Genomic DNA, 27089 nt, shown 5'->3' on the forward strand with positions numbered 1-27089 from the left:
TTATTGAATGTTATCACTTTTTGGAGGTGATTGTGTCCATTTGCTCCTTTCTTTTTCGTTCCTACAATATGTGCAAATACTGGGAAGACACATACAAATAAGAGTAACACAGGTTGAAAAGTGATATGAAAAGGGCATGACCAAGCGAAAGGAAGGAGAATTTAAATTAGCAGAGGGAAGACAGAATTGATGAGAAAACCAAAAGGGGTCACTTGAGGTAGGCCTTAACAAATGGATAGGGATATTTAAGTCACCATCTGTCTTTGTATTTTTCTGATGTCAGTGTTGGAAACCTAAACGGGGTGTGTGTGTGTGTGTGTGTGTGTGTGTGTGTGTGTATCAGGGTATAAACGGTCAGACTTTAAATTCAAAAGCTGAACTGTGTTGTTCTTTCATCTCCCCAACTCCACAATAACCTCAAAAACGAGCTGCCTTATAGGCCCCAGGGGAGGCACACTGGATTTGAAGCCCCTCATAAAGTCCTATTCTCATAATTTTCTCCCTTTTTGACTTGTCTCTCAGCTTCCTGGAAAAGCCCTATTCACAGGGTGTTTCCGTTATTTTACCTGACACAGAACCCCAAGAGCAATTTTCAAAAATAACCATCAGTAATTGTCTAATATCACCTCTACTTGAGGCTGTGATACTTCACAGTTGGGGCAGACAAGAGGTGGCAAAAAAGTGAAAAGGCCGTTCTGGGGAATGAGATGTCCAAAGGGGCTTTGAACACACACAGGGGTAGGGCTGTGAGCATGTCTAGCAAAGATCTGAGAGAATGGTAGTCTCTAGCCTGTGGTTCTTGAGGCTTTGCATAAGCAGAAGAACAAGGCTAAGGCAGACTGGTGGAGGTGTTCCCAAAAGACACACACACACACAGAGCCCCTCCTGAAACGGTGGAAAATCTGTTGGTGTAAACCAATTGTTTCAAGCCAATTGGCTGAGAAAGTCTCTGACCAACATCACCTCAGCACTAAACTAATTGAGCAGAGATTTCAGTGGCTGTGCCTCACAAGGAATACATAATTAGTCCAGGAAAGTCATTAAACAAACAAGTAGAAAAAACAACAATGACAAGTACAACAAAAAACACTTTGTAACAACACGAAATTCTGCTGGGAGTGGGGGGGATAGCTTATTTCCAGAGTTACCAGATTATAGTATATAAAATGTGCAGGTGTTGATAAAAAATTATAAAACAGGAAAAGAAACAGGAAGGTGTGGCTGTACATAGAAAATAAAGCAGTCAACAGGACTGCCCCTGAGAGGGCCTAGATGTTGGCCTTACTAGACAAAGACTTTAAATCAGTTACAGTAAGTATGTTCAAAGAACTAAAGGAAACAAAATCTAAAGAATTAAAGTAATGTGTGACAACTACATGTCAGTACATAGAGAATAACAATACAAAGAAATTATCAAAAGAACCAAATAGAAACCCTGGAGTTTAAAAATACAACAAATAAAATTAAAAATTCATTAGAGGGTTTCTACAGCAAATTTGAACTAGAAGAAGAATCAGTGAACCTGAAGATATGTCTATTGATATTGTACAGTCTGAGGGACAGAGAGAAAATAGAAGGCAGAAAAGTTAACAGAGCTTCAGAGACCTGTGATACAGCAAGAAATGTACTACAATGCATAATAAGAATCTCTGAAAGAGAAGAAAGAGAAAGGGGGCAGAAAGAATATTTGAAGAAATAATCGCTGAAAATTTCCAAAGTTTGATTTAAAAGCCAACCTTCACATCAATAAAGCTCAGTAAATTCAGACTTGATAAATTCAAGGAGCTCTATACATAGATACCTGGTCAAATTGTTGAAAGACAAAGACAAACGTGAGAATCTCAAAAAGAGCAAGAGAAAAATGACTCATAATGTACGACGGATCGTCAATACGATTAAGGGCTCTCTTCTCATCAGAAACTATAGAAACCAGAAAGCCCTTGGAAAATATATTTATGTGCTGATAGAAAAAGATTGTCAATGCAGTCTTATATCCAGCAACACTATGCATCAAAAATGAAGGTGAAATTAACATATCTTCAGACAAACAAAAACCGAAAATTTGCTGCTAGTAGACAACTTCCTGCCCTGCAAGAAATAATAAAGGATGCCATACAGGCTGAAGTGGAAAGGTACTCAACATTTATTTGAATCCACACGAAGAAATAAAGAGCGTGAGTAAGTGTAATTGTACAGGTAAATATAAGAGGCAATATAGTGTATTTTTTGTAACTCTTTTCTTCTATCTGATTCAAAAAACAACTCCATAAACAATATTTACAAAATTGTGTTGCTGGATTTATAATGCATAAAGATGTAATTTATATGCCAATTATAGCACAAAGGAAGGGAAAAGGAATACAGATATATTTGAGCCAGTTTCTCTCAATTTTATTGAAACTGAGTTAGTGTTAAAACTAACTTGATTTAAGTTAACATCGAACTTATGGCATAAAGTCAAAACAGTGCTTTAAGAGAAATTTATAGCTGTAAACACCTATATTTGAAACAAAAGAAAGACTTCAAATCAATGACCTAAGTTTTCACCTTAAGAAACTGGAAAAAGAAGAAAAAACTATACCCAAAACAAATACAAGGAAGAAAATAATAAAGATTAGCACAGAAATGAATGAAATAGAATGTGGAAGAATAATTGTGAAAATCAACAAATCAATAGTTACTTTTTTGAAAAGATCAATAAAATTGACAAACCTTTATCAAGACTGACAAAAAAAAAAGGAAGGAAGGAAGGAAGAAGAAAAGAAAGAAAGAAAGAAAGAAAGAAAGAAAGAAAGAAAGAAAGACAGACTTAAACTACCAAAATTAGTAATGAAAAAAGGGACATCACTGCTGTCCTTACAGAATTAAAAAGGGTTATAAGAAGGGGTGCCTGGGTGGCTCAGTTAGTTAAGCATCCAGCTCTTGGTTTCAACTCAGGTCATGATCTCACAGTCTGTGAGTTCAAGCCCCACATTCAGCTCCACACTGACAGTGCAGAGCCTGCTTGGGATTCTCTCTCTCCCTCTCTCTCTGCCCGTCACCCGCTCATGCTTTCTGTCTCTCTCTCAAAATAAATAAATAAACTTTAATTTTTTGGGGAAAAAAAAGGTTTTTTGTGTGTTTTTTTTTTAATTCTAGGAACTATGGGGTGGGTGACAGTGGATGACACACATGGAAACAGCATGGACAGAAAACTGCATGATGATGGGGGGCCCTCCTCTACACACACACACATATACACATTTATGTAGCATAAGGCTCAGAAGCTTGATTCAACATGGGGGTTGCTCCAGACTATTTGAGGTAGAGCCCGTGCTAGATAGGGCTGATGCTTCTATTAGAGTATATGAGAAAATAAAGAATTATATTATTTCTTCCACATTTGAGACCCACACATATTCCATTATTTTAACAAATGAAAATTCCAAACAATAAAGTCAATATCACTCATAATGATAACACCTAGAGTGATAGCTACCATCACTGTTATAGAATATCTACTTCCAGGCTTTGTCTGTTCATGTATTGTGTGTAGAAATCTCAGATATGCAAGAAATGCAATTTATTTTCCATAATTCACCTTAATTTTTATTTCTCATTCTACTGGCAGCAGAAACTAATCTCAGTCAATTCATGATTTTTCCCTGCCCTAGGATTGCATCTAAAAGTCCAGGGAGCTTGCATAGAATTATACTCCTACCTGCCAGGTTCTCAATTGTTGGTCCTTGTAGGAATCATGACGACAAAGTCTCTCCCGGTCTGGCTTCTCCCTCAGGAAACTTGGGCAGGTTGCCTGTGATGTTCTGGAGTTTTCAAGACCTGTTACGGTCCAAGGTCCTTCACCACAACTATGTCCCACCAGGGATAAGGGAAATTATGCTTCTTGATTTATACTAGAACTTGGCCCAGATTCACCATGTAGATATTTCTTCTTTTGTTTATTGGGCAAGGAAAATTTTGGGCCCTATCTAGCTCTCCCAGGTTTGGCCTGATTTGGGGACACAGGTTCCCTGTGAAGTCAGATCTCCAAACCTGTCTACGAGTTTTGTCATAAAACATCATTTCATTGTATGGAAGAAGCATAATTTGTAACCATTTTCATATATATTTATATTGTATTTTTTTACTTTACATTCATATATGTTCATTTGACTATATTTGTAGTGAAAGCTTTATCCATAGCTGCTGTTATTTCTTTTTTTTAAATATATATTTTTAAGATTTTTTTATCTTTTAAGTAATCTCTACACCCAATATGGGGCTTGAACTCAAGACCCTGAGATCAAGAGTCACACATTCTATTGACTGAGACAGCCAGGTGCCCCTCCATTGTTATTTCTTTCAGAGAAATTCCTGTAATGACAATTTATGTGTTAAAGACTATACATATTTGGGGGCTTTTCTACATGTTGCCAAATCACACTCCAGAAATTTACCTTCCAGCAGCAGTGTATGAGAATCCCCACTTCCCCACAAGGTAGAAGATTTAGCAATAAATTAGTTACACAAGTCATATCCTTATTATATGTTTGTGTGCAATTTCTGTCGGCTATTTATGATTCTATAAGCTAAAAAATACACTTTGATAATTTTTTAAATAACCAGTAGAAAACTACTAACATAGTTCAGGGTTGGAAATGAGTTTTGTTTTTCTTTTAATGGCTAAAATGTGAGGTTGTTCATGAAACCTGTGGCTAAGAGGTCACTTCTTGTCAGGGCTTCGACAAGGTTACTGAGCAGCCCTCCTCCTCCATTCATTGAGACAGAATTTATTGAAAATAGAAAAGGTCCATAGCAACAATAATTACTGTTGGCTTTGGTAAGCAGAATGGCCCTCCAGAGAAGTTCACACCCTGGATGTGAATGTGTTACATTCAAAGGGACTTTGCATATATAATGCAGATTATGAACCCTAAGATGGTGTGGACCATTTCCTGAATTATCCTGGTAACAGGAAGTCGGAGAGATTCCAAGTATGAGAAGGATGACTGCCCAGTTGTTGGTTCCTATATGTAGAAGGCCATAAGCAAGGATCAGAGACAGATATCTAGGAGCTAAGGGAAATCTCCAGCTGGCCATGAGAAAGAAAGTGAAAACCTCACTCTACATCTGTAAGGAACTGGATTCTGGCAACAACCTGAATGGGTTTATAAGTTTACAAGATTCTTTTCTGAGCTTCCACATGAGAGCCTAGCCAGCTGATACTTTGATTTTCACCTGTACTTCTAACCTACATAATTGTAAGGTACTATATGTGTGTTATATTAAAATACTAAATTTGTGATATTGGTTACTGTTGTGGTAGAAAACTAACACATAGGCTGGATAAATAGATGAAAGAATATACATAAATGTATACAAATGAATGAATGAATAAATGAAACAAATGTCGTGGATTCCCAGATGCATTTTACTTCCAAAGTCCTTTGAATCATTCCTTTCACTCTGCAGATCCATGTCAAAGTTTTGTCCCATCAGTGGCTTCCAAGAGGGGACAATTATTTCTGACCTGTTATGATAAGATTTATTATAATTTTTAGTGTGTAGTAAGTATTTTGTGCTTGTGATTTCTCATAATTATCATTTGAAGAATGTGAGCATTTCCCATCCAGTACACAAACCATTTCTAGTCTCACCCAGTGAATTCAGAATTAAGCACCTGCATACATTCATTTTTTTTTCCCCAACAGGTATTTACTAGATTCCTGTTCTAAGTATAATTTTCTGCTAGGCTCTGAAGCCATTACAAAAGAAATATAGATAGCTTCCAAATGAAAAAGTGACTTATGTTCTAGAAGTCTATTTCTAAGGACTTTGACACTCAGAACATATTTCCACATAGAAACTATTCTAAAAACATTGATTCTGCACCTAAATCAGCCTACAAAAGCTCATTCAACTCAAAAGTTACTTGAACTAAACCTAAAAGAATTTAGCTGGTATTTATTTTTTCCATGGGGGGAAAAAGTTTCAATTCTTCAGTTTGTAACGTTAGGAGCCCAACATTCTTCCCAGAAGAACTGACTCTGTCAGCAGTGATATTGTGCATCACAAGTTCTATTGAATAATTCACTTAGAAAAATCTTTGTTATATGTTTGCACCATCTTATTTTGTTTTGTTTGTTTTAGTTTTCTGTATCTACATAACCAGTTATCCTCATGTTGGATCATCTTGTTCTCTCTTCCATGTCCACTATCTTCTCTCTAGTTGCTTTTATTACCTCCAGGTTCTGTAATTATCATTGTTAATTCTGACTATCTATACATCTGACACCTTAGATATTTCATTTCCTAGAAATTCTAAATGAGAAATAAATGACAACTAGTGCTACTGAGAGGTCAGTGCTCAGACACAGATTCCAAGTTTCCTTTACTTTTCATGTATTATCATTGGTTAAGGTGGTGATACTCATCAGAAATTATCTGTGATAAGACATCCCAAACATGCCAAGCAATGTTTTCCTACTTGGAGACAAGTCATGTATGTGTACCTGGACATTCCAATAGGTAGGTTGATACATAACCTACAAAATGTGGTATATAGAGAGAGGTGATATGGTATAGACAGAGATATCAGTTACATACAAAACTTGTGGAACGGACAATAAATATTTTAGGAGTTAAGAAAATAACTTAACTTTTAGGAGTTAAGAAAATCAAGCTTGTGCTTGATTCAACCACTCAACAATCCCCAAATGTATGGAAAATATCTTTGCCTATAATTTTATCTCTTCCTATAGACTGCTTTTCCCCCATCTTTGCCATCCCCATATATATAAATCTTACCTGCCTCTATGACCCAACATATATGCATACTTTCTAGGAAGCATTCTCTGACAGCCCCATCTTGAGGTATTCCTCTCATTTCCCCTGGCAACTCATCACTACTTTTCTTACCATGTAGTGGAATGCAAATGGATAGGTGTGTTCAGAAAACTGCAAGGATGGACTGTAAAAACAATTTTTTAAGCAAATTATGAAGTAAGTTGGGATTTCTATAAAAGAAGCAGGGAGAACACTTTAGATGTGATGAAGGTGGTAAGAGAAGATGTTGAACAAAGGCATTGAGGCTGGAAGTCAGAGGGATGGCTTTCTGGGAACAGAGGATTCCTACTGAAAATGGCAGGAGGTAAAATGTTCAAAAGTAGTTGGGGAGCAGATGGTGTGGGGCCTTTCACAATGCCTCAGGGATGAAGAGCTTGGACTTCATCCTGAAAGCAATAGGAAGTCATCAAGTGCACTGTTAAAGTAGGCATTTAGGAAGATTAATTTGACAGTGGTATGTAAGATAGAGGCAGGGAACTTATTAAAAAGATATTTTAGCAATATGAAAGTAGCAGGTACAAATTCTAAAGGTCTTAGTCAAGTGTGCAACAACAAAAACAAAACCCACAACTGTCTTCATTTTCTATCATTCATTTTAATTTCTGGAGCTCAGCTCCATTTTTCTTGCTGGATGAAATTTACTCGAGTCACTTCCAGGTAAAACAAGTCTTATTCTGTGTTTTTTTTTTCAGGGTGTTTAACTCCATCATTTCAAGATAGGGTGAAAGGAGTGGGAAGGTAGACAAAAGAGATGTTCCATTTAACTTTCTCCACACTGTGGTGAAGCCTGTTCACAATTTCACTCATCTTGTGGTCCTCTACATAGGCATGGGACAGACACTGGGAGAAGAGACTGTCCACACAGAATCTCCCTTCTGAGATGTGCCCTTATTCAGATGGTGAGGACCTTTGCAGGTCCCTGTCTTAGACGATCTCAGTGTTCAGAACGAGAGGGCCATGGGAGATTTCCGATGCCATCCACACCACTCCAGCTCGTGACACTAGGTAGACTGTCTCCAGCTAGCATCTAAATGCATCCATGTTACCATTTTCACCTGGCAGGTTCTTCTTAATGATGGCGGCATGCGAGGAGGAAGAGGGGAATTTGTCCCCACTCTTACTATCTGCTATCTCCCAGCCCTACTCCAACAGAACAACTTTCTTTGCATGGGTCCCCAAACATAAATAAGAGGATTGGCAGTGTCCTCTCTCAGGCCTCGTCGTGAGGGAGCAGAAGCAGGGCACCACTCTTAGACTTGTATTTATTTCTTTTTTTCTCGTAGCCCCTCCCTTGATTGCCTTCTTTTCCAGCTTGGAGATTCTTTCTTTAGACTAGGTGGGAAAGTCACACATGTGGATTGAATCTATCAGTATCACCTCTAAGGTTTTGAAATTAAGAATAATGACTTTCCACTTTTGCTGGTTCTGCGTTAAGCCCACAGTGGCAATGGGTGCTTGTCTAACGCTCATCTGGAGGGGGGGGCTCTTAGGGAGTAAATGAGTGACTTAGGTGGAATAGGAGTGGGGCGTGTGTAATCACACCAATTTGTACTTGGAAATACTTTGTCACCACATAATTGTGATATCTTCAAGGCCCAGACTTAGGTGAAAGGAAGAATAAGAAGGAAAAATTAATTGGATGGGATTATTGTTAGACTATGACGGAGATAATTCAAAGAAAGTTTTTATGATTTCAGGCCTGAGTGGATGGAAAATGAACAAAGTTGAGGGGATTAGGAAAAGAATGACAGACAGATAGACAGACATACTAGTTGTTTATGTCTCATGGCTAATATCCCTGAATCTGAATGAGAGCGACACATGTAGAATGTACGTTAATTTTATTAGTGATCTAAGATGAGCAGGCTCTAGAGTCTTAGTGAGTCCCCTAAATCCAACTCACTAAGTGGTTTAGCCATGAGCATATCCATTCATTAATTTACCTTGAGGATAATATCTAACAGGATGACCATTAGTAGTCATTTGTGCCTGACTACTGGGCCAGTTCAATGGGAGTTTGTGCTTGGCCAACAGTTGGATCAGCAAGTTAATTAGTGAACATAGAATAAAGAACAGACTCAGCTGCAATTAGGGGTTATCCAACTACCAAATGAGACAAATTGCTCTCCTCTGTCCTAGGAATATTGCTAAGATATCCCTTACTAGCCTTTAGAATCAGCAAGATTCCTTCCCTAGAGATTGTGAGGACACACTGACAAATTCTACTATACTATTCATTTTCATACTTTTTATCTGTCATCCGAATCCTCTATCATTTCCTTATGACAGTTTGCAATTTCTTAAATTACTACTAATCTTCTACTAGTTACATTAAATTGATGGCTTCCCTTTTAGGGAAGCATGCTAAGACCCCTGGTGATATGTAGAAAACACCCTTGAATTGCTAGCAATACATTTGTGAATCATTTCTTGGGTGGCTTATTTCCTGCCATGATTCCTGCAGATGGCTAATCTTACCCATTTTGTGTTGATTCCTGTTCGCACTAACCTCTAAGCATGATAATATCTGACTCTGTCTTAATTTTAGGTAAAGCTTTTGGGGTTTTGTTGTTGTTTTTGCTGTTACCCTTAGTCTTCGTTTCTAAATTTCTGTATTTCTCGCATTTTCCAGAATTTTAAAAAGAAAGTGGTGGGGATTACTGCTTTCAGTTAAGGGTATATTGAGAATTTGATATGTATTCCATATTGAACTACTTAAAATAAGAATATGCTAATTACAGTCCTGTTTCTGCTCATACCACACTATCCATCAGTTATAATGTATTGAATGTACTCGCTGGTGTTTCTTTTTTCCCTACTAGACTTGGAGCTTCACAAAGACTGTTGTTCATCTCAGTGACTCACTTATCACAGGGACTCAATATATATTGAATAAACAAATATTAATCAATTCTACATTAAACAAAGAATATGTTAATTGTAGAGGCTTAAGGGGTTCAATACATAATGCATTGAACATTTTTTTTTCCTTCCCCAGTTTTGTTTTCCTTCCCTAATGAAGCATTAATACCCAGGAACTGGACAGATAGAGATAAAAATAATAGCTTCATCACTCTGTCCCAAGTGCTCAGAAGAGTTGGAACACGTAAGTAGTCAATGAAAATTTGGCTAATGAACAAATTCGTAAAAGCTAGGTTGAAGAGGGACGCCTGGGTGGCTCAGTCAGTTAAGTGTCCGACTTCGGTTCAGGTCATGATCTCAGGGTTCATGGGTCTGAGCCCCGCGTCGGGCTCTGTGCTGACAGCTCAGAGCCTGAAGCCTGTTTCTGATTCTGTGTCTCCCTCTCTCTCTGCCCCTCCCCTGCTCACGCTCTGTCTCTCGAAAATAAATAAATGTAACAAAAAAATTAAAAGGAAAAAAAAAGCTAGGTTGAAGAATGCAGCATAATGGACAATCCAATTGGCTGCCTGATATTTCATTTTAGAATTCAAGTAACCCATCCAGTTCAAGGAAAATCTGGACACCCTGAAACATCTCCTATAGAGAAGGAAAAACTTCCACAGGAGCCTTCTCCAGGCCAGCTGGATCTGAGGGTGAGTGAGAGCTTGCCTAGCAGGGAAAGTCATCTTTCCTCTCAAGGAAAGGAGTGGGTGAGACAGTGGGGAGAAGTCCCCTCATAGAATAAAAATAACTTCAAAAAAGAATAGAAGTCCCCAATCAAAGGGGGATGAAGTGTCCTTTGTAACATTTCCAGCTTCTGGTTCCTGTAAGTCACTGAAAGTTAAGTGTATGATGTGTCCAGTCCTGGGGGACATAGGCAAAGAAACTGGAAGGAACTTGTTTTTTCCATTTATTTTACTGTGTTAAAATATATAACATAACATAAACATAACAAAATACATAACACAAAATACACATAACATAAAATTTACCTACCTAAGTGCATTCATTTTGTTGTGTAGCCATTACAATCAGCCATCTCTAGAATCCATTTCATCCTGCAAACCCAAAACCACATATCCATTAAATAATAACTTCATATTCGCCCTCAGGCACAGGCCTTAGCCGCCACCATTCTACTTCCTGTCTCTATGGATTTGACTATGGCAGGAGATTTAAAAAAATCAGTATTATCACAAATAAATACTGGATTGGAGGGGTTAAGGGGCTATGGGGATGCCACTTAGATGTGTGCCTACAACAGGCTTCTTAACTCTAAATAACCCCAGAATTAAACTCACTCAAGCACCTGCCAACCACAGGTCCCTCCCATGCTCTTGGCCTCCGAAGCAGAGCAGCCTGGGATGTGAAGGTGCAGGTTAACCCATTCAGTGGACAAGCAGACCCTGAAGGGCGTCCAGAGGGGCGTGACCTGAGCATGTCAATCTTTCCCTCAAGCTATCCAGCGAGGTGTGACAAGTCTTCCCATGGAGGTGAAGGTGGGAGAGGCCAGGAGCCCAACTCTGATGGAAGTCCCTCCATGGGTCCATAAGGCCAAAGAATGTCAGGAAATGTGGACAAGAGACCTGGGAACATGATCCGACCCTCACTCTAATCTTTGTCCAACCAGAAAGAGGAAGCCAAAGCCGAAGCTAGGATGAGTTGGGAGGACCATGACAATTAGCTGGAAGTTACATCACACTATGTTTATCCATCTAATGCTATAAATTTAAAAAAACAAAAACAAAAACAAAACTGACCACCTTTGAAGTTTATTACTGACAACTTTCACATATGTTTGTTTCTAAGTTGACTTTTTTTTTTTTTTTTGGTGTTACAGAAAGAGTGAGTCACAATTCTACAATCACAGACTAAAGAGATTACTATCCTCAAGAGGTCACTTTTTCAACCCAGAGTGAATCAGTGGCCCGTGTCAGCTCCTGTCTAGATAAGCTATGGTAAAGCATTTGCAGAAAACAGCGACAGAACTGGGAGAGGGAGGGAAGAAGCCAAGCAGACTTTCCTTCTCTATTTTCAGGCCTTCCTTTCCCACCAAGAGTAATGGATACCTGAAACACTCCCTCGCACATCTTCAAAGTTATTCAAGATTGCGGCTGGAAGCTGAAGCCAAGAGAAGACATGCTCGGGAAAGGCATTTTGTATGGGCTCTAATGAAGCAGGCATCTCTTTGTTTTAGCAAAGCTGATTGCTTCTGTTACCAACACACTGAGAACGGATAACCTAGGCCTTTACTTGAGTTTTGCTTAACTTTAACAGGCTGTCACTTTTTTCCGAAAGCTTTTAGGGTCTTAAAGATTTTTTTATGTTTGCATTAGTTGGAATTCTCTAAAAGTCTAAGGTTGGGAATCTGACGAGCCAGCAGTGGGAGGACTGACTTTTCTGGGAAAATGCCCAATGACCCTACATCTCTCAGACAATACTTGCACAGGTATTTAATCAGCTCTCCTGAGGTTTTTCTCACCTCTTCTCAAAAGATTGTATTGCATTTGGCATTCCAAGAATCTTAAAGAGAGTAAGTACCTTGTTGAGGCAATGATGTAAAAAAATATTTTGCATATGAGGAAGGCTGCTCCCACGAAATCCACTTTTGCAGGCCACCCATGGTGTCACAAAAAGATTTTCCTGACTGGTGGCCCTTAAATATAGTTCTTACACTCTTCTATAGAAACAGAGGATATTTTATCTTTACACAGAAACCAATGCTTTTATACCTTGAACATAACCCTGGGACAATAAGAATTCTTGCCTAAGACCTACTCTAAGCAAAATTAAGTAGAGTTTGCAGCTTCTCTGCTGTTCCATGCAGATTTTCTGTCCTCTTCCTAGAGGATTCAGCTCTGTCAGCCTCTTTGTGCATTTCTCAGGCTGGGGAGGGAGGAGGGAGTATAATCTGATGAAGAAGCCCCTGCTGGATATCCTTCCTCCTATCCCAGAAGTAGTTTCCTGTTGCCCATCACCCGCTTATTTTCCAAGCCTTAGGCCCTGCTTATCGTTCTTTGGGCCCTTCTTAGGAAAACTCTAGAAAGCTGCAAGGATGCTGACCTGGTGGGTCCTGCTGGCAGATGCGTGTTGGCTCGGTAGGCCTGAAATTTCAAAACTCTCGGAAGACAAATCTTCTTAGAAAGCATTTTATTCTCTTTAGAAGTACTGGTTTTGCACAATTCCCTTATTCCAAATAAGGGATTATTTCACCCTTAGTGGACTTTTGAAGTGATCTGTAATTCAGCTAAATAAATAAGTGGTGATAGAAAGCAGGCTTAACACACGTGACTCTAGAATCACATTAGTCATTTGAAAACTGTGGCTTTTAGGAGCGTGGCCTTTGCATTTATGTGGCCTATCAAGCTGAGACCAAAACTCATAAATAAGTAAATTGAGTAAATAAATAAAATGATGTCACTGATGACATCGTTTTAACTGTATAAGGTGTATTTTTTTTTTCTAGGCTTGGATCTATTCTTTCTTTTGCAGGTAATTAAAAGTTGTCATTTAATATGAACATTATGCTCAGAGTGTTGGTATATTTGGGTCTCAGCTACTTTCTGCTGACTGTCATGGAGGCAGGTGACTTTTTGCTCTGATGAGCTGGAATAAGCATGGCAATTTTAGTAAAAAGAACGGCTTTGAAATTTTGCCAGTTTACATACCTTCTGTGGATATCAGTTTCCCTATTACTAAAATGAGGAAAGCAGATTTTTCAAGAGTTAAATGGTATAATACAGGCAAAGGCAGTTACTTCACTTCATAATCAAATCCAGTAAATATCAATTCCAACAGTGAACTGGGAGTCAGTTTTCCTGTTCTACTGGCCTCTCTTCTACTTCCTCACAGTGTGACCTTCAGACTTAAACATATTAAGCCTCCGTTTCCTCACCTGAGAAATGGGAACCTAGAAATGAGATACTGTTAGGCACAAATTGTTAGTGTAGGGGCGCCTGGGTGGCTCAGTTGGTTAAGCGTCCAACTTTGGCCCAGGTCACAATCTCACGGTTCGTGTGTTCAGCCCCGTGTCAGGTTCTGTGCTGACAGCTTGGAGCCTGGAGCCTGGAACCTTCTTCGGATTCTGTGTCTCCCTCTCTCTCTGCCCCTTCCCAGCTCATGTATTCTCTTATCCTTACGCTCCGTCCTCAGCAATCCCTAATCTACTGCCTGTGCCTACACATCTTCCTGTTCTGGACATTTCTTAAGAATGGAATCATGTAATATGTGGTCTTTTTTGTGTCTCTGTATTCTTCCACTTAGCATAGTTTAATCAAGATGCATCTAAATTACAGCACGTACGGGTACTTTAATCAGGCAAAAGAATATTTCATTGTATGGATATACCACGTGTATCCATTCAAATGTTGGGTTGTTTCTACCTCTTGGCTATAATGAGTAACACTACCATAAACACTGTGTAAAAGTTTTTTTGTGGACATATGCTTTATTTCTCTTAGATATATACCTAAGGAGTGGGATGGCTGGGTCATACGCTAACTCTTCACTGAATAGTTGAAAAAACTGCCTGGCCACTTTCCAAAAAGGTCGCACCCCTTCACATTCGCACTGGCAATATGCAAACGTTCTTAAGGGGTTTGGAACAAGTCGCCCAAGAATGTGCCACTTTGGCATGTGGATTATTTTGAGCAGAAGACAATCAAGGCCCAAAGGGCTCAGGAAGAGCTTTTAACCTCCCTTTTAATTGCCTAAGAGAATTTAGATAGAGGGCTTTGTTCAGGAAGAGAGCTATCACCGCAGGTAACTGCAAAGAGTATATGCTAGGGGTGCCTTGGTATATTAAGCATCTGACTTCAGCTCAGGTCATGATCTCATGGTTTGTGGGTTCGAGCCCCACCTCAGGCTCTGTACTGATAGCTCGCAGCCTAGAGCCTGCTTTGGATTCTGTGTCTCCTTCTCCCTGCTCCTCCCCCACTCGCACTCTGTCTTTCTCTCCTTCTAAAAAATAAATAAACATTAAAAAAAAAAAAAAAAGAGTACCTTAAGCTGGAGGAGCTCCATAGGGCCTGTTTGTTAAATTCCTTTCTGTGTCCCATTGTCTCTGCAGGGCACGGCAAATATTTGCTTGCCATACATTTGCCCTTCTCATCTTCCTGTGAATTGTCTTCCTTGCCTTTGAAGCCCCAGACCTCTTTACCCTTCTTCCTTAGCTCAGGATGGCCTATAAACCTTAATTGCCTCATTGTCTTTGAACCCCTCATGTCTATGTGAGGCTCCCATACTTACAAAATTAAATTTGTTTTTCTCCTCTGTTAATTGGTCTTGTGTCAATTTAATTAATAGGCCAGCCAAAAGAATCTACAAGGGGAGAGAAAAATTTTTCCTCCCCCACAGCTCCAAAATCTTCACATCCTTGTCACCACTTGTTACCTGACTTTTGATTCCAGCCATCTTAGTGGGTTCAGAGGGGTCTCTCATTGTATGTACTCTTAATCTGCATTTCCCTGATGATCAATGACATCAAATATCTTTCTATGTGCTTATTGGCCATTCTTCCTTGAAGAAATGTCCATTCAGATACTTTGTCCATTTTTAAATAGGGTTATTTGTCTTTTTGTTATTGAATTATAAGGATTAATCATATATCCTGGATCTAAGTTCTTTATCAGATATATACTTTGTAAATATTTTCTTCCATTTTGTTGGCTTTCTTTTCACTTTTTTGATAAAATCCTTTGAAGCACGAAACTTTTTGTATTTGATGAAGCCCAACTGATTTATGTTTTTGTTTGTTGCTCACGCTTTTGGTGTCGTATCTAAGAATCGTCTGCCAATCTAAGGTCATGAAGATCTGTCCCTATGTTTTCTTCCGAGAGTTTTATAGTTTTAGCTCTTACAATTAGTCTTTTGATCCATTTTGAGTTAATCCCTATATATGGTGTGATGGAAAGGTCCAATTTCATCCTTTTTATATGAGTATCCAGTGTCCCTAGCATCGTTTGTAAAAAAACATTTTTTTCCTCATCAGATTATCTTGGCACCCTTGTTGAAAATCAATTGACAACAAATGTATGGGTTTACTTCTAGACTCTCATTTTTACCCCGTTAATCTATGTGTTTACTCCTGTGTTAGTACCATACTAGCTTGATTAATGTTGCCTTGTAGTAAGTTTTGAAATTGCAAAGTGTGAGCCTCCTTAATTTGTTTTTCTTTTGCAAGGTTTTTGTTTGTTTGTTTGTTTGTTTGTTTTGCTATTCTGAGTCTCTTGCAATTCCATATCAATTTTAGAATCAGCTTGTCAATTTCTACTAAGAAGTCACCTGGGATTCTGATTGGGATTGCACTGAATTTGCAGATCAGTTTGAGGAGAGTTGTCATCTGACAATATTGTCTTCCAATCCATGAACACAGGGTGTTTTTCCAAGTATTTAGATTTTTAATTTCTTTCAACAACATTTTATAGTTTTCAGAATATAACTCTTGCTTTTCTTTTGTTAAATTTATCCCTAAATATTTTTTTATAACGCTGTTAATAAGTGGAATTGTTTTCTTCGTTTCATTTCAGATTGGTTAAGTGAACAGAAATACAATCAATGTTTGTATATTGCTCTTGAATCCTGAAACCTTGCAGAACCATTTCACTGTTTTTTTGTTTTATTTTGTTTTTTAGTGGATTTCTTAGGATTTGTTTTTTTGTATACAAGATTATGTTGACTGCAAGTAAAGATAGTTTATGTCTTCCTTTTCAATCTAGATTATTTCTTTCTTTCTCTTACCTAATGAGAATTTCAGGTATAATGTTGAATAGAAGTGGCGAGAGCAGACATCTCGTCCTATTACTGACATAGGAGAAAAGATCCAATCTTTCACCATTAAGTATGATGTGGGTTTTTCATATATGGTCTTTATCATGTTGAGAAAATTCCCTTCTATTCCTAGTTTATCAAGTATTTTTATCGTAAAATGGTGTTGAATTTCTGTCAAATGCTTTTTCTGCAACTATTGACATGATCATGTGAGTTTTTAATTTTTATTGATACGATGTATCATGTCGACTGATTTTCAGATGTTAAATCAACCTCACATCCTTGGGTTAAATTCCACTTGGTCATGGTGTATAATTCTTTTTATGTGCTGCTGTATTCAGTTTGCTAGGATTTTTGTGCCCATATTCATAAGACATACAGGTTTTTTGTTTTCCTGTGATTCCTTAGCTTGGTTTTGGTATCAGGTAATATTGGCCTCATAATATGATTTGGGAAGTGTTCTCTACTTTTGAGAAGAGTTTGTTGAGAATTCATAATAATTCTTTAAATGTTTGGTAGAATTCAGCAGTGAGGTTGCTGCTGGGTATGAGCCTTTCTTTGTGGGTAGTATTGAATTATCAATTAAATCCCTTCTCTTGCAATAGGTTTATTCAAATTGTCTATCTTTTTTTAAAGTCAGTTTGAGTAGTTTGTATCTTTCAAGGAATTTGTCCAAATTTGTCCAAATTTAGTTGGTTTATCTAATTTGTTGCCATACTACCATTCATAGTATTACTTTATGATCCATTAAAACAATTCTGTAAGGTCAATAGTAGTGTCTTCTCTTTTATTTCTGATTCTAATAATTTGAGTGCTTGCTTTTTTTTTTCTTGGTTAATGTACCTAAATGTTTGTCAATTTTGTTAACCTTTTCAAAGAACCAGCTTTTTGCTTTCATTGATTTTCCCCTTTGTTTTTCTATTCTCCATTTTGTTAATTTCTGCTTTAATTTCTATTATTTCCTCTTTGCTTTAGTCTTCTCTTTTTTTTCCCAGTGTCTTAAGGTGAAGGTTAAGGTCATGATTTGAAATCTGTTTTCTTTTTTACTATAAGCATTTACAACTATAAATTTCCCTTTAAACTGTGCTCTAGATGCATTCTGTTAGTCCTGATATGTTGTATCTCCATTTCCATTAATCTCAAAGTGTTTTCTGATTTTCCTTGTGATTTCTTCTTTGGCCCATTGGTTATTTAGAAGTGTGTTGCTTAATTTCCACATATTTGTGAGTTTCCCTAATATTTTCCTGCTATTACTTTCAATATTATTTCATTGTGATTGGATTGTGATTGGATTGTGATTCTTTGCATTTTATTACATTTATATACTTTGTATTATTTCTATCCTTCAATTTGCCTTGTTTTTACTTCAGAATACTATCTGAGATTGTGAACTGTTGAATCTTATGTCCCAAATGATTACAATACCTATTTTATAGCCTAGCATATAGTTTATCTTGGAGAATATCTTACGTGCACTTGAGAAGAATGCATATTTTGCTGTTATTGGGTGGGATTATGAAAAATGTCCATTAGGTCTAGTTAGTTTATAGTATTCTATAAAGAAGTCTTGTTCAAGATTTCTTGACTTGAACAAGACATGTTCAAGTCTTCTATCTCCTTGTTGATCTTCAGTCTAATTTCCCATTATTGAAAGTAAGATATTAAAATCTCCAACTATTACTGTTGAATTGTCTCTTTTTTCAATTATGTCAGTTGTTGGTTCATATATTTTGGGTTTCTGTTTTAGGTGCATACACACACACACACACACACACACACACACACACACACATATATATATATATATATATATATATATATATATAATTTATATTTCTTCCTGATTCATACATATCATTATAAAATGTCCATGTTTATCTCTAGCAACATTATTCTTATTTTAAAGTTAATTGCTCAGTATTGTCACTCCATCTTTCTTGTGATTGTTTTTTGCATGGTATTTCTTTTTCTATCCTTTTACTTCAATGTATTTGTATCTTTGAGTCTAAAATGTACCTCCTAGGGGCACCCGGGTGGCTTAGTCAGTCCAACTCTTGATTTTGGCTCAGGTCATGATCTTGCACTTTGTGAGATCAAGCTCCATGTCAGGCTCTGTGCTGACAGTGCAGATCCTGCTTTGGAGTCTCTCTCTCTTCCTCTCTCTGCCCTCCCCTGCTCATGCTCACTCTCTCTCTCTCTCTCAAAATAACTAAACTAAACTAAAATTTTTATCTTATGATTAACATATAGTTTGATCATGCTTTTTAATTTTTTTTTAAATTTTGTTTTAACATTTGTTTATTTTTCAGAGACAGAGAGAGACAGAGCATGAGCAAGGGAGGGGTAGAGAGAGAGGAAGGTACAGAATCCGAAGTAGGCTCCAGGCTCTGAGCTGTCAGCACAGAGCCCTATACAGGGTTCAAACCCATGAACCGTGAGATCATGACCTGAGACGAAGTCAGGCACTTAACTGACTGAGCCACCCAGGTGCTCCTGATCATACTTTTTAAAATTGAGTCTGGCAATCTCTGACTTTTGATTGGATTCTTTAATCCATTTACATTTAACATTATTATTGATATAAATGGATTCATGTCTGCCATTTTTTTTTTTTGTTTTTATGTTTTGTGTCTTTTTCTTCCTCTAGCCCTCCTCTACTGCTTCCTTTCATTTTGTAGTGTAGCACTTTCATTTGTCACTATATTTCTTGAGTTTCAGGAGTTGCTCCAGGGTTTACCATATACATGTTAATTTATAAAGTGACACTAGAATTGCAGTGGGCTTGATAAGGCTCTATTACCCATTTCCCTGACCACACCCAGTTGTTTACCTTTAGTAATTGCCGATTCATTGCTATCGCGCTTTCAGCAATGCCCTATGGCATAACAATTTTGCTAGTAGTTTGAATCTTCTTTCCAGTGTCTTTTACTACAACTTCCACTGTTCTTGGGAGCAGTTCAGGCTTAAACTTTTCCAACTTTGTTGCAAATGAAGTCAATATATTTAGGAAGAGATTGAGACATATGGGTTTTACAGCCTGCTTTTCTCCCCCCTACGTAAAATCTCTAAAATAGGGTTCTGAAACTTGAAGTGGGGATTATGACAATCTTCTCTCTGATTCTGCTGCTCCAGGAGCTGAGTGCTGGGTGAACTGAGAATTGTGCAGAGAGGGGCAGCGGCCTGAACTTCTCTTGGCTTGTTTCTTCTTTCATGGAGCCACAAGGTGAAGCAAGAGCTATCAGGGCTCCAGAATTCTCGGTGAGCTGTGACTAAGATACAGCTTCCATCCCATGCATTAGAGCTGTGAAAAGGAAGGGAATCCCTACTTCCTGACCACACTTGTCTAGGATCTAGCCTCAGCAGCAGGCAGTGAGAGGATGGGGAATGAGAAATACTGAGGTTCTGCTCCTCTTGGTAAGAAAACTCTCCTACTGGGAGCTTCCGGGAGAGACAGCCCTGCATTCTTGGCTGCAGCAGACTAGAGTGAAGTCGCCTTGCTAAGCAGAGAGACAGAAGGGAGAAGAGTCTTGGTTCACACAGCACAGACTCTCATCTTTCTTAGCAAAGTTTCATAGATTTTCTTGCATCGATGTTTTGTTCATTTGCTCTTTGCCCTTAGGACCATTTGCAGAGGCTTTAAATGGTTGTCTTTTCATGGTAAGTGTTTAATAAATGATAGTTAGCCTTCCCTTTACCCCTGTTTCCTCACAAAAGACAGCAAGGATCTTGGAAGCCTCTTCTAGCCAACAACTTTTATTTTAGTGTTTTGTAATTATTAACTGCTTTATAAAGACTTTTTTGATCATACCTTATTTTCCTGTGATGCTACTAGGGATCAGCTTCCTCCTTTATACCAGGTAGAATCAAGAACACTGCAACAGATGATGAGGAGAGCTGATTTAATACTATCTTTTTCCTGTGGTCCAGAATCCTCACTATCCTCTTATCCTTTACATTTTACCCAACTCCTGGGGGTATTTTTAAATAAATAATGACTCACTGTTGTTCCTGGGTCCTCTCAAAAGCAATGCTGGTTGGTTATTTATTCATAATGGCAAATTCTCAAGAATCTTTGTGAACCATAATAACACTCCATAAGTGCCTTTTGCTCACTCCAGTGTCACCAGATTCTTTTTTTCCAACACTACAATTAATACCACTTCTTTCCCACCATTCAGGTTTCTGCTGATGTTATACCAACATCTAAAGTTTGTACTTTGGTGTATTCGAACTGCTGATACAATTTTCCTACTCTGGCTGGGTGGTTTCAAGTTCTACTCATGCTCTAGTCCTCATATCCACTTTCTGCATAAACGTGGGGTCCCGTTATTATGTGAGGAAGCCATAGCTCTGAGCAACGGTACAGCTCATGTAAAATCACATCACTGGCATTCCGTGTTGGGGGTATCTTTGGATTCCTGCAAAACACTTTGAAGTCTATAACAGCTCAAATGGGGCTGTTGCAAGTATTCCCTTTCTCACCTCCAGATTTGACAATTTATCCTGTGTTTACTTCAGAATATCATGAAGACTACTTGAGATTATGGACCATTGAATCTTATTTCCCAAAGGGCTACAATTCAAGGATCCATTACAATTGAGAATGGGGAGAAACATAGAAAGTAGATTTATACATGGTTGGTAGAGATCCAGTCTCAGAAAACAAGTGTAGTTCAGAGAATAAAAAAAGAAGAAAGGAAGAAAGCTCATGAATAATAAAGAAAATATTATATCAGCTGAAAAGCTAAAATTAAAAACAAAAGACCTCTGAAATTTTATAATAATTTTTAAAATATTGCAAAAGCAAACCTCCTGTCAGATCAAAATGAAATCCCTTGTAATATATACTGCATGATCGCTAATGTCTGTTTATGGCATTTATCTTTATGAATTCATTGAGTTCATAAGGGAGGAAGGCTAAAATAGTATTGGCTTTATCTTCTCTTCATGAAGAAAAATGTCAATGTCATAATAAAGATGAGGTATTTTTTACTGACACTGCTTTTATATTATATTATGAAATATACATTTTTAAAAAATCAGCTAGGTTTTAAAATGTTCTGATTAACAAATGCATAAGGAAAAATATCTTTATTTTTATTGAAAGATAATAGCATGGATGTTAGAGATTATTTCTATTTGGGTTTGGAAAATAAATTTTGAATTGCAATATGAAGTTGGATATATTTGTTATTCAGGGAATTCATATCAAATGAAATACTGAGGTCATGTTATGAAAATCTACTCAGGAGGCATTAATATTAAGTCTTCAAGTTTTACTTCCGGTTCTCTGATAGGCTTCAGTCTGCATTTCCGCATGTGCAAAATGTGCCATCACCTTTCCCTCTTAGGCGAAGCACATTTGCCTTTTAAGCTTGCTTGGCTGTCAAACTCTCAGTTTTCCCTGGGGTTTGAAGAGATAAATAAGTGTTTTTTGTTTTGAAAAGACTTTTCTGGTCGTTGGAACAAGTAAGAGCCTGGACGATCATTCGTTCTAGGTTCTGCAGGCTGCATATGTAATCAGGGACAGTGACAAGTTGATAAAAGAGTTCAAAAGAGAATAGGGCTAGTGGGAAAGAGCTTAATGCTTTTCTAGGAACGAATAGTGGATCATTGCTCTCCAAGCTGGTCTGTGACATTTGCTAAGCCGCTCTTACATGTACACTCACATTTCTGGTTACGTGTTCATTTCTTCATTTCGGATAGTTTATGCCTTCTACAGCCATGGATGCTCCTCACAACAATGGGAGAAACAGATAGATACAGACACAGTGACCTGCAAAGAACGGCAGAATCCTTCACCATGAGGCTGCCTTCTAGGGGCATTCTTGCTGAAGAGCTGTTCTGACTTCAGCTAGCTGAATCTCTCACTGCTTATGAATGACCCAAATCAAAGATATTTCCCATTTGGAGTGAGAACTCCAAAGTCATCGTATCAAGGACAAATTCTAGGATTCTGTGGAAAGCTGAGTATTGTCATGATATCAAAACAACGAGAATACTGTTACTAAGTTTGATTTTCCTACTGATGGGTATCTTGCCATGTTTTTTCCAGGCGATTTCCCGCAAGCATATGCTTTTCATTTGCATCAGAAATTCCCTCATTAAGATGATCGTGTCCAGTGTTCACTCCAGCTGGTGTTGAGCAACAGACCCACTGACTAACTGCATGAATGAGGCTTCACTCAGGGAGAAAGATGAGTTCTTTGTTATTTTCTCTTCGCTTTTGTAACTAAAGGAGGAAAACAGTGATATGCAGCTTATGTTCCTGGTGATTTGAAATTGAAGCACATAACACAGACAGAAGTTGAGTACAAGAACAGAGACAAAGGGTCTATAAAGCATACATGGATCAAAGGAGAATGTCAGCGTGAAATAGATCGAGAGTAAAGAAGAAAAGGGAGAAGTGGGAAGAAGAGGCACCAAAGGAGATCGGCAGCAGCCTGCCTGCGGCTGGGGAGGGCAAAACAGTGGGGGCAGTGAGTATTGCCAGTCGGAGGTACGTTTAGACTTGGAGCAATCAGACAGAGGCGTGGGGTAACAGGCCATTCCTCCATTTTACTAGCCCATTGAGCGAATAGTTAGTCCATTGACTTAGACTTGCAAAATGAACACCGTGTATCAGATTATAATAAGGACGGAAATGACTGTATGAAAACTAAGACTGGGTCTACGAGACGGAGGGGGAAATACTTAAGATTGTAGAGATCTAGATTAGCTCCGGGAGACGGAGCATGAATCAGTGTTTCCTGACTTTGTCACTTTCAGAACTTGTCCACATGAAGTCAAGATGGGGAACGTTTTGTCTCCTAACAAATGTGGGGAAGTGATTTACCATCTTCAGTTCCTGAGAACAGATGGTTGTAGATCATGCACAGCAGGCATTACGAGGAGATAAAGTGAGTGGTACCTGCATAGTTCAGTTTGAGAAACCTAATGGGCACCCTATTTCAAAATACCAACTTGAAGCCTTTCCATTCTTAAAGCTGCACTACTCTGGTTCGTGATGTATTTTCCTTTGCTGTTCACAGGAAGTGATGGACAGTCTAGTAGAATAAAGCACCAGGTAGTAGGAATGGACGGGGGTGGGGAGGGGATGGGGAAGTGGGAAGAAAGCCACTTAGAAAAGCATAGGGGACTTCCTATGAGTTAGGAAGGGTTCCAAGTGTCAAACATTTTCCTTCTTTCCTTGACCTCAATTAGGTCATTGCCACTATCCTTTTATAATAAATATTTTATAAGAAAACCTGGGAAGTTAATGTTCAAGTATCTCAACCAGGGTCACGCTCTACCTTCCCCCTCCAGCCCCCCGAGGCAATGTCTGAAAACATTTCTGGTTGTCACATTGGGAAGGCGGTGCCACTGGCACCTAGCGAGTAGAGGCCAGAGATGTCGCTAAACATCCAACAACATATAGGACAGCCCTCACCACAGGGAATTATCTGACCAAAGATGTCAAACGTGCCAAGGGTGAAAAATCCTGGTGTACTGACACCATCATATACACGAAAGACAGACAGTTCCAGGCAAATTCATGGGTTCATCCATTCACTCATCAGCAAACATTCAGCGAGTGTGTTCAAGGCAGCAGGCCAGGGGCTAGGGGACAATGATGAGGTGCACACAGTCCTAGCCTTTTGGAATCTGCCACTCTCAACAAGACCATCTTAGAAACATTCAGAGCAAAGAGAGATTCATCCCAGGTGTACCATCAGAGGAGGCTTAGGGACACAGCAGGGTTCACATGGGTGGGTGGTGGACACTCGGGAGGAGGAGGACACACTCTCTGAAGAAAGAAAAGGAGGAAGCATATTGCAGAACAGGAAGCAAACTCATGGGACAATATCGGAGCAAACTGGAGTGGAAAAGGGAAACACAGCGTTGGAAGGCAGGGAGCCAGATTGCATGAAGTCTTGAAAGTCAGGCTGAAGTTTTGTTGCTGTTTGTTTATCTATTTGTTTTTACTGCACCTTGTTGAAAAGAGAATCCACTGAATGGTTTCAAGCAGGGGTGTGCCATGATCAGAGACCTGGAGTTGAAACACTCTCCTAGCAGAAGCGCATGAGTGGTGGCCTTTGAAAAGCTCCTTGAATGTCCTCACTGCTCCCTGTGCTCCTGGTCCAGTGAAAGAGCTCAGCAAACGCCCTGTTCGCAGCCTTGGGTCTGGCAGGCCTCCTCTGCCTTTCCCAGACTCTGATCTCAACACGTGTCTCCCATTTCCTTCCTTTCCTCACTGTTAGGATTTCATCTTTATTACTATTTTTTGAGCCATAACTCTAGGTCCTTTTCATAACAGAATTTGTTTCACATCCCTTGTGGTTCTCACATGTCAGCATCAGAACCACGGGGGGATAGTGATGGGGGGCTGGGGGACAGAAGGGAGGGATTACCAAGGGGTGATGAAGATGTTCATTATTGATTGATCTGGTAATGGTTTGATGACGTGTGCCTATGTCAAAACTTACCAAATTTTATATTTTAAATAGGTGCGATTTACTTTATGTCAGTTATACTTCCGCAAAGGTATTGAAATAAAAGAATCCCCTGGAGGGCACGAGATTTTGCATTTCTAACACTCTTTGAGAGGCACTATTCTATACTGACCTTGGATAAACCAATTTCCTTCCCCTTTCTGCACGATTTCCAGATCTTCCTGTCATGATTCCTCTTGAAGGGCTGTCTGGCACATGATGACCTTACTCCATCAACTACCATTTATCTTTGATCGTGGCAGTCTGGCTTCTGCCTTCTACTACTCTAACAACGTTGTTCCTTCAAGGGCCATGGATAATAATGATAATCAGCATGGAGATAGTTGTCACATGCCCGTTTTGTTCTAAATATTTTACATGTATATTAATTCATGTATCCTTGTAACAAGCTAATGAGATAGACACTATTACAGTTTCTACTCTAAGGGGGGAAAATTAAAGTACACGGAGGAGGTTTACCAATGGACCCGGGTCACAGAGGTAGTAAGTGGTGAAGTCCAGACTTGAATCCGGGCAGTCTGGTTCCAGAGCCATGCTCTTAACCACTGCTTGTCTTCCCCTGACATTCTGAAGCTGGCTGGGCACTCATGGCTAGGTCATGTTATCCTCCTATTGGACATAAATGGTCTTAGAGAACAGTAACCTCATACAAGGCCACCCTGAGACCATGGTAAAATGAGCCCCAACAAGGCCACTTCATAATTTTCAGAAGAGACAATAGCAAGGCAACTGTGCCACCACAAAATGCCAACCATCCCCTCTCTCAGCCAAAATGAGTGATGGCTTCTTGACCGATTACAACTTTATCCTCCTAGTTCTTCCTCCCTGTAGATAAGACTTGTTGAGATATACGATCATAGAATTGACCCTACTCTCTGACAGCAACGAGTTCACAGTGAGCCGCTGCTTCCTTAGACTCCCCCCACCCCAATCATTCATCCGAAGTCCAGATCCAATATAGCTTCTAACAACATTTTGCTGAGACACCCCATGGTTCCCCACGGTGTGTGCCTTCCCTCCTGCAACAAGTAATACACCCAATTTGTTCAACTACAAGTAGGTTCCTGGCAGGCTTTGGCTAGAGAGCATTGACACCTCTATGCTATGTATAACTTCCTACTTTTTGAAATCTTCTTCTTGGATTCTGGACACTATGGTCTCCTGGTTCCCTTCTTATTTTTTTATGAGTTCCAGTGATTTCCACCTCTTGGTGTTCATGTCCTTGTGTAATCCTTTCCCTTTGAGGAGAGTTTGGACCTAGTGACTTCCTACTGATGAACAGAACACATCAAAAATAACATGATATCCCTTCTGAGATTAGGTTGCAAAAAGACTCCAGCTTCAGTCTTACTTGTTCTCTCAGTTTCTCATGCTGATGGAGCCAGCTGCCATATTTTGAGGCGCTCTGTGGAGAAACCCACAGAAAGTGGGTATCCCATAGAAAAACCCAGATAGAAGTGTCAAGGAACTAAGGTAGGCCCCCAAGCAATAGCCAGCCAGTGAGGAATTGAGTCCTCCAAGCAACCACTTGAGTTACCTTGGAATTGGATCGTCCCCTCGTTGAGCCTTGAGAAGGCTGCCATCCCGGCTGACCCCTTGATTGCAGACTTGGGAGAGACTCTGAAGAGAGGCATTCAGTCAGGCTGGGCTGGATTCCTCACCCACGGAAACTATCAAATAGCAAATTTTTTGTTATGTTCAGTCTCTACATCTTGGAATGATTTGTTAATATGCAACCACAAATAACTATCAGAGACCTCGTTAATACAGAGATTATTCTACAGTGTCGACCTAGTTATGTCACTGGCAGGGAATCTGTCATGACTGACCTCTGCCTGTAGGATAAAGGTTCACAGTCTGACCCATGTTGCACATATCCTTTGCTTCAGCCACAGTAAACTGCTCATAGGTCTCAGAACATACCAAGTGACTATATTATCCTGTTTCCCGTTTCCTCTCCCTAGAATATTACACATTCTGTTAGAATTAATTGCTCCTCTCCTAGGTAGGAACAGGCCCAAAGGAACGGGAAGGAATGGGCAGGAAAGATAGAGAAAGCACACAGACATGAGGAAGCAAAGAAAAGTAAATATAATAACACAG

The 27089-nt window shown here is 39.0% G+C and overlaps 1 long non-coding RNA gene across 1 annotated transcript; it reads right to left on the bottom strand.

Moving 5' to 3' along the window:
• Positions 1-26652, bottom strand: LOC109248617 (uncharacterized). Its single transcript, XR_002072145.2, has 4 exons — positions 26524-26652; positions 10723-10784; positions 3701-3819; positions 1-79 (listed from the first exon to the last, which is right to left on the bottom strand). It is a non-coding gene; the product is annotated as an uncharacterized LOC109248617 (long non-coding RNA).
• Between the last annotated feature and the right edge of the window lie 437 nt (positions 26653-27089).

Source organism: Panthera pardus, unplaced genomic scaffold, assembly GCF_024362965.1.
Source record: "Panthera pardus isolate Hobbes unplaced genomic scaffold, ASM2436296v1 HiC_scaffold_15, whole genome shotgun sequence".
In the NCBI taxonomy this organism is placed as follows: Eukaryota; Metazoa; Chordata; class Mammalia; order Carnivora; family Felidae; genus Panthera; species Panthera pardus.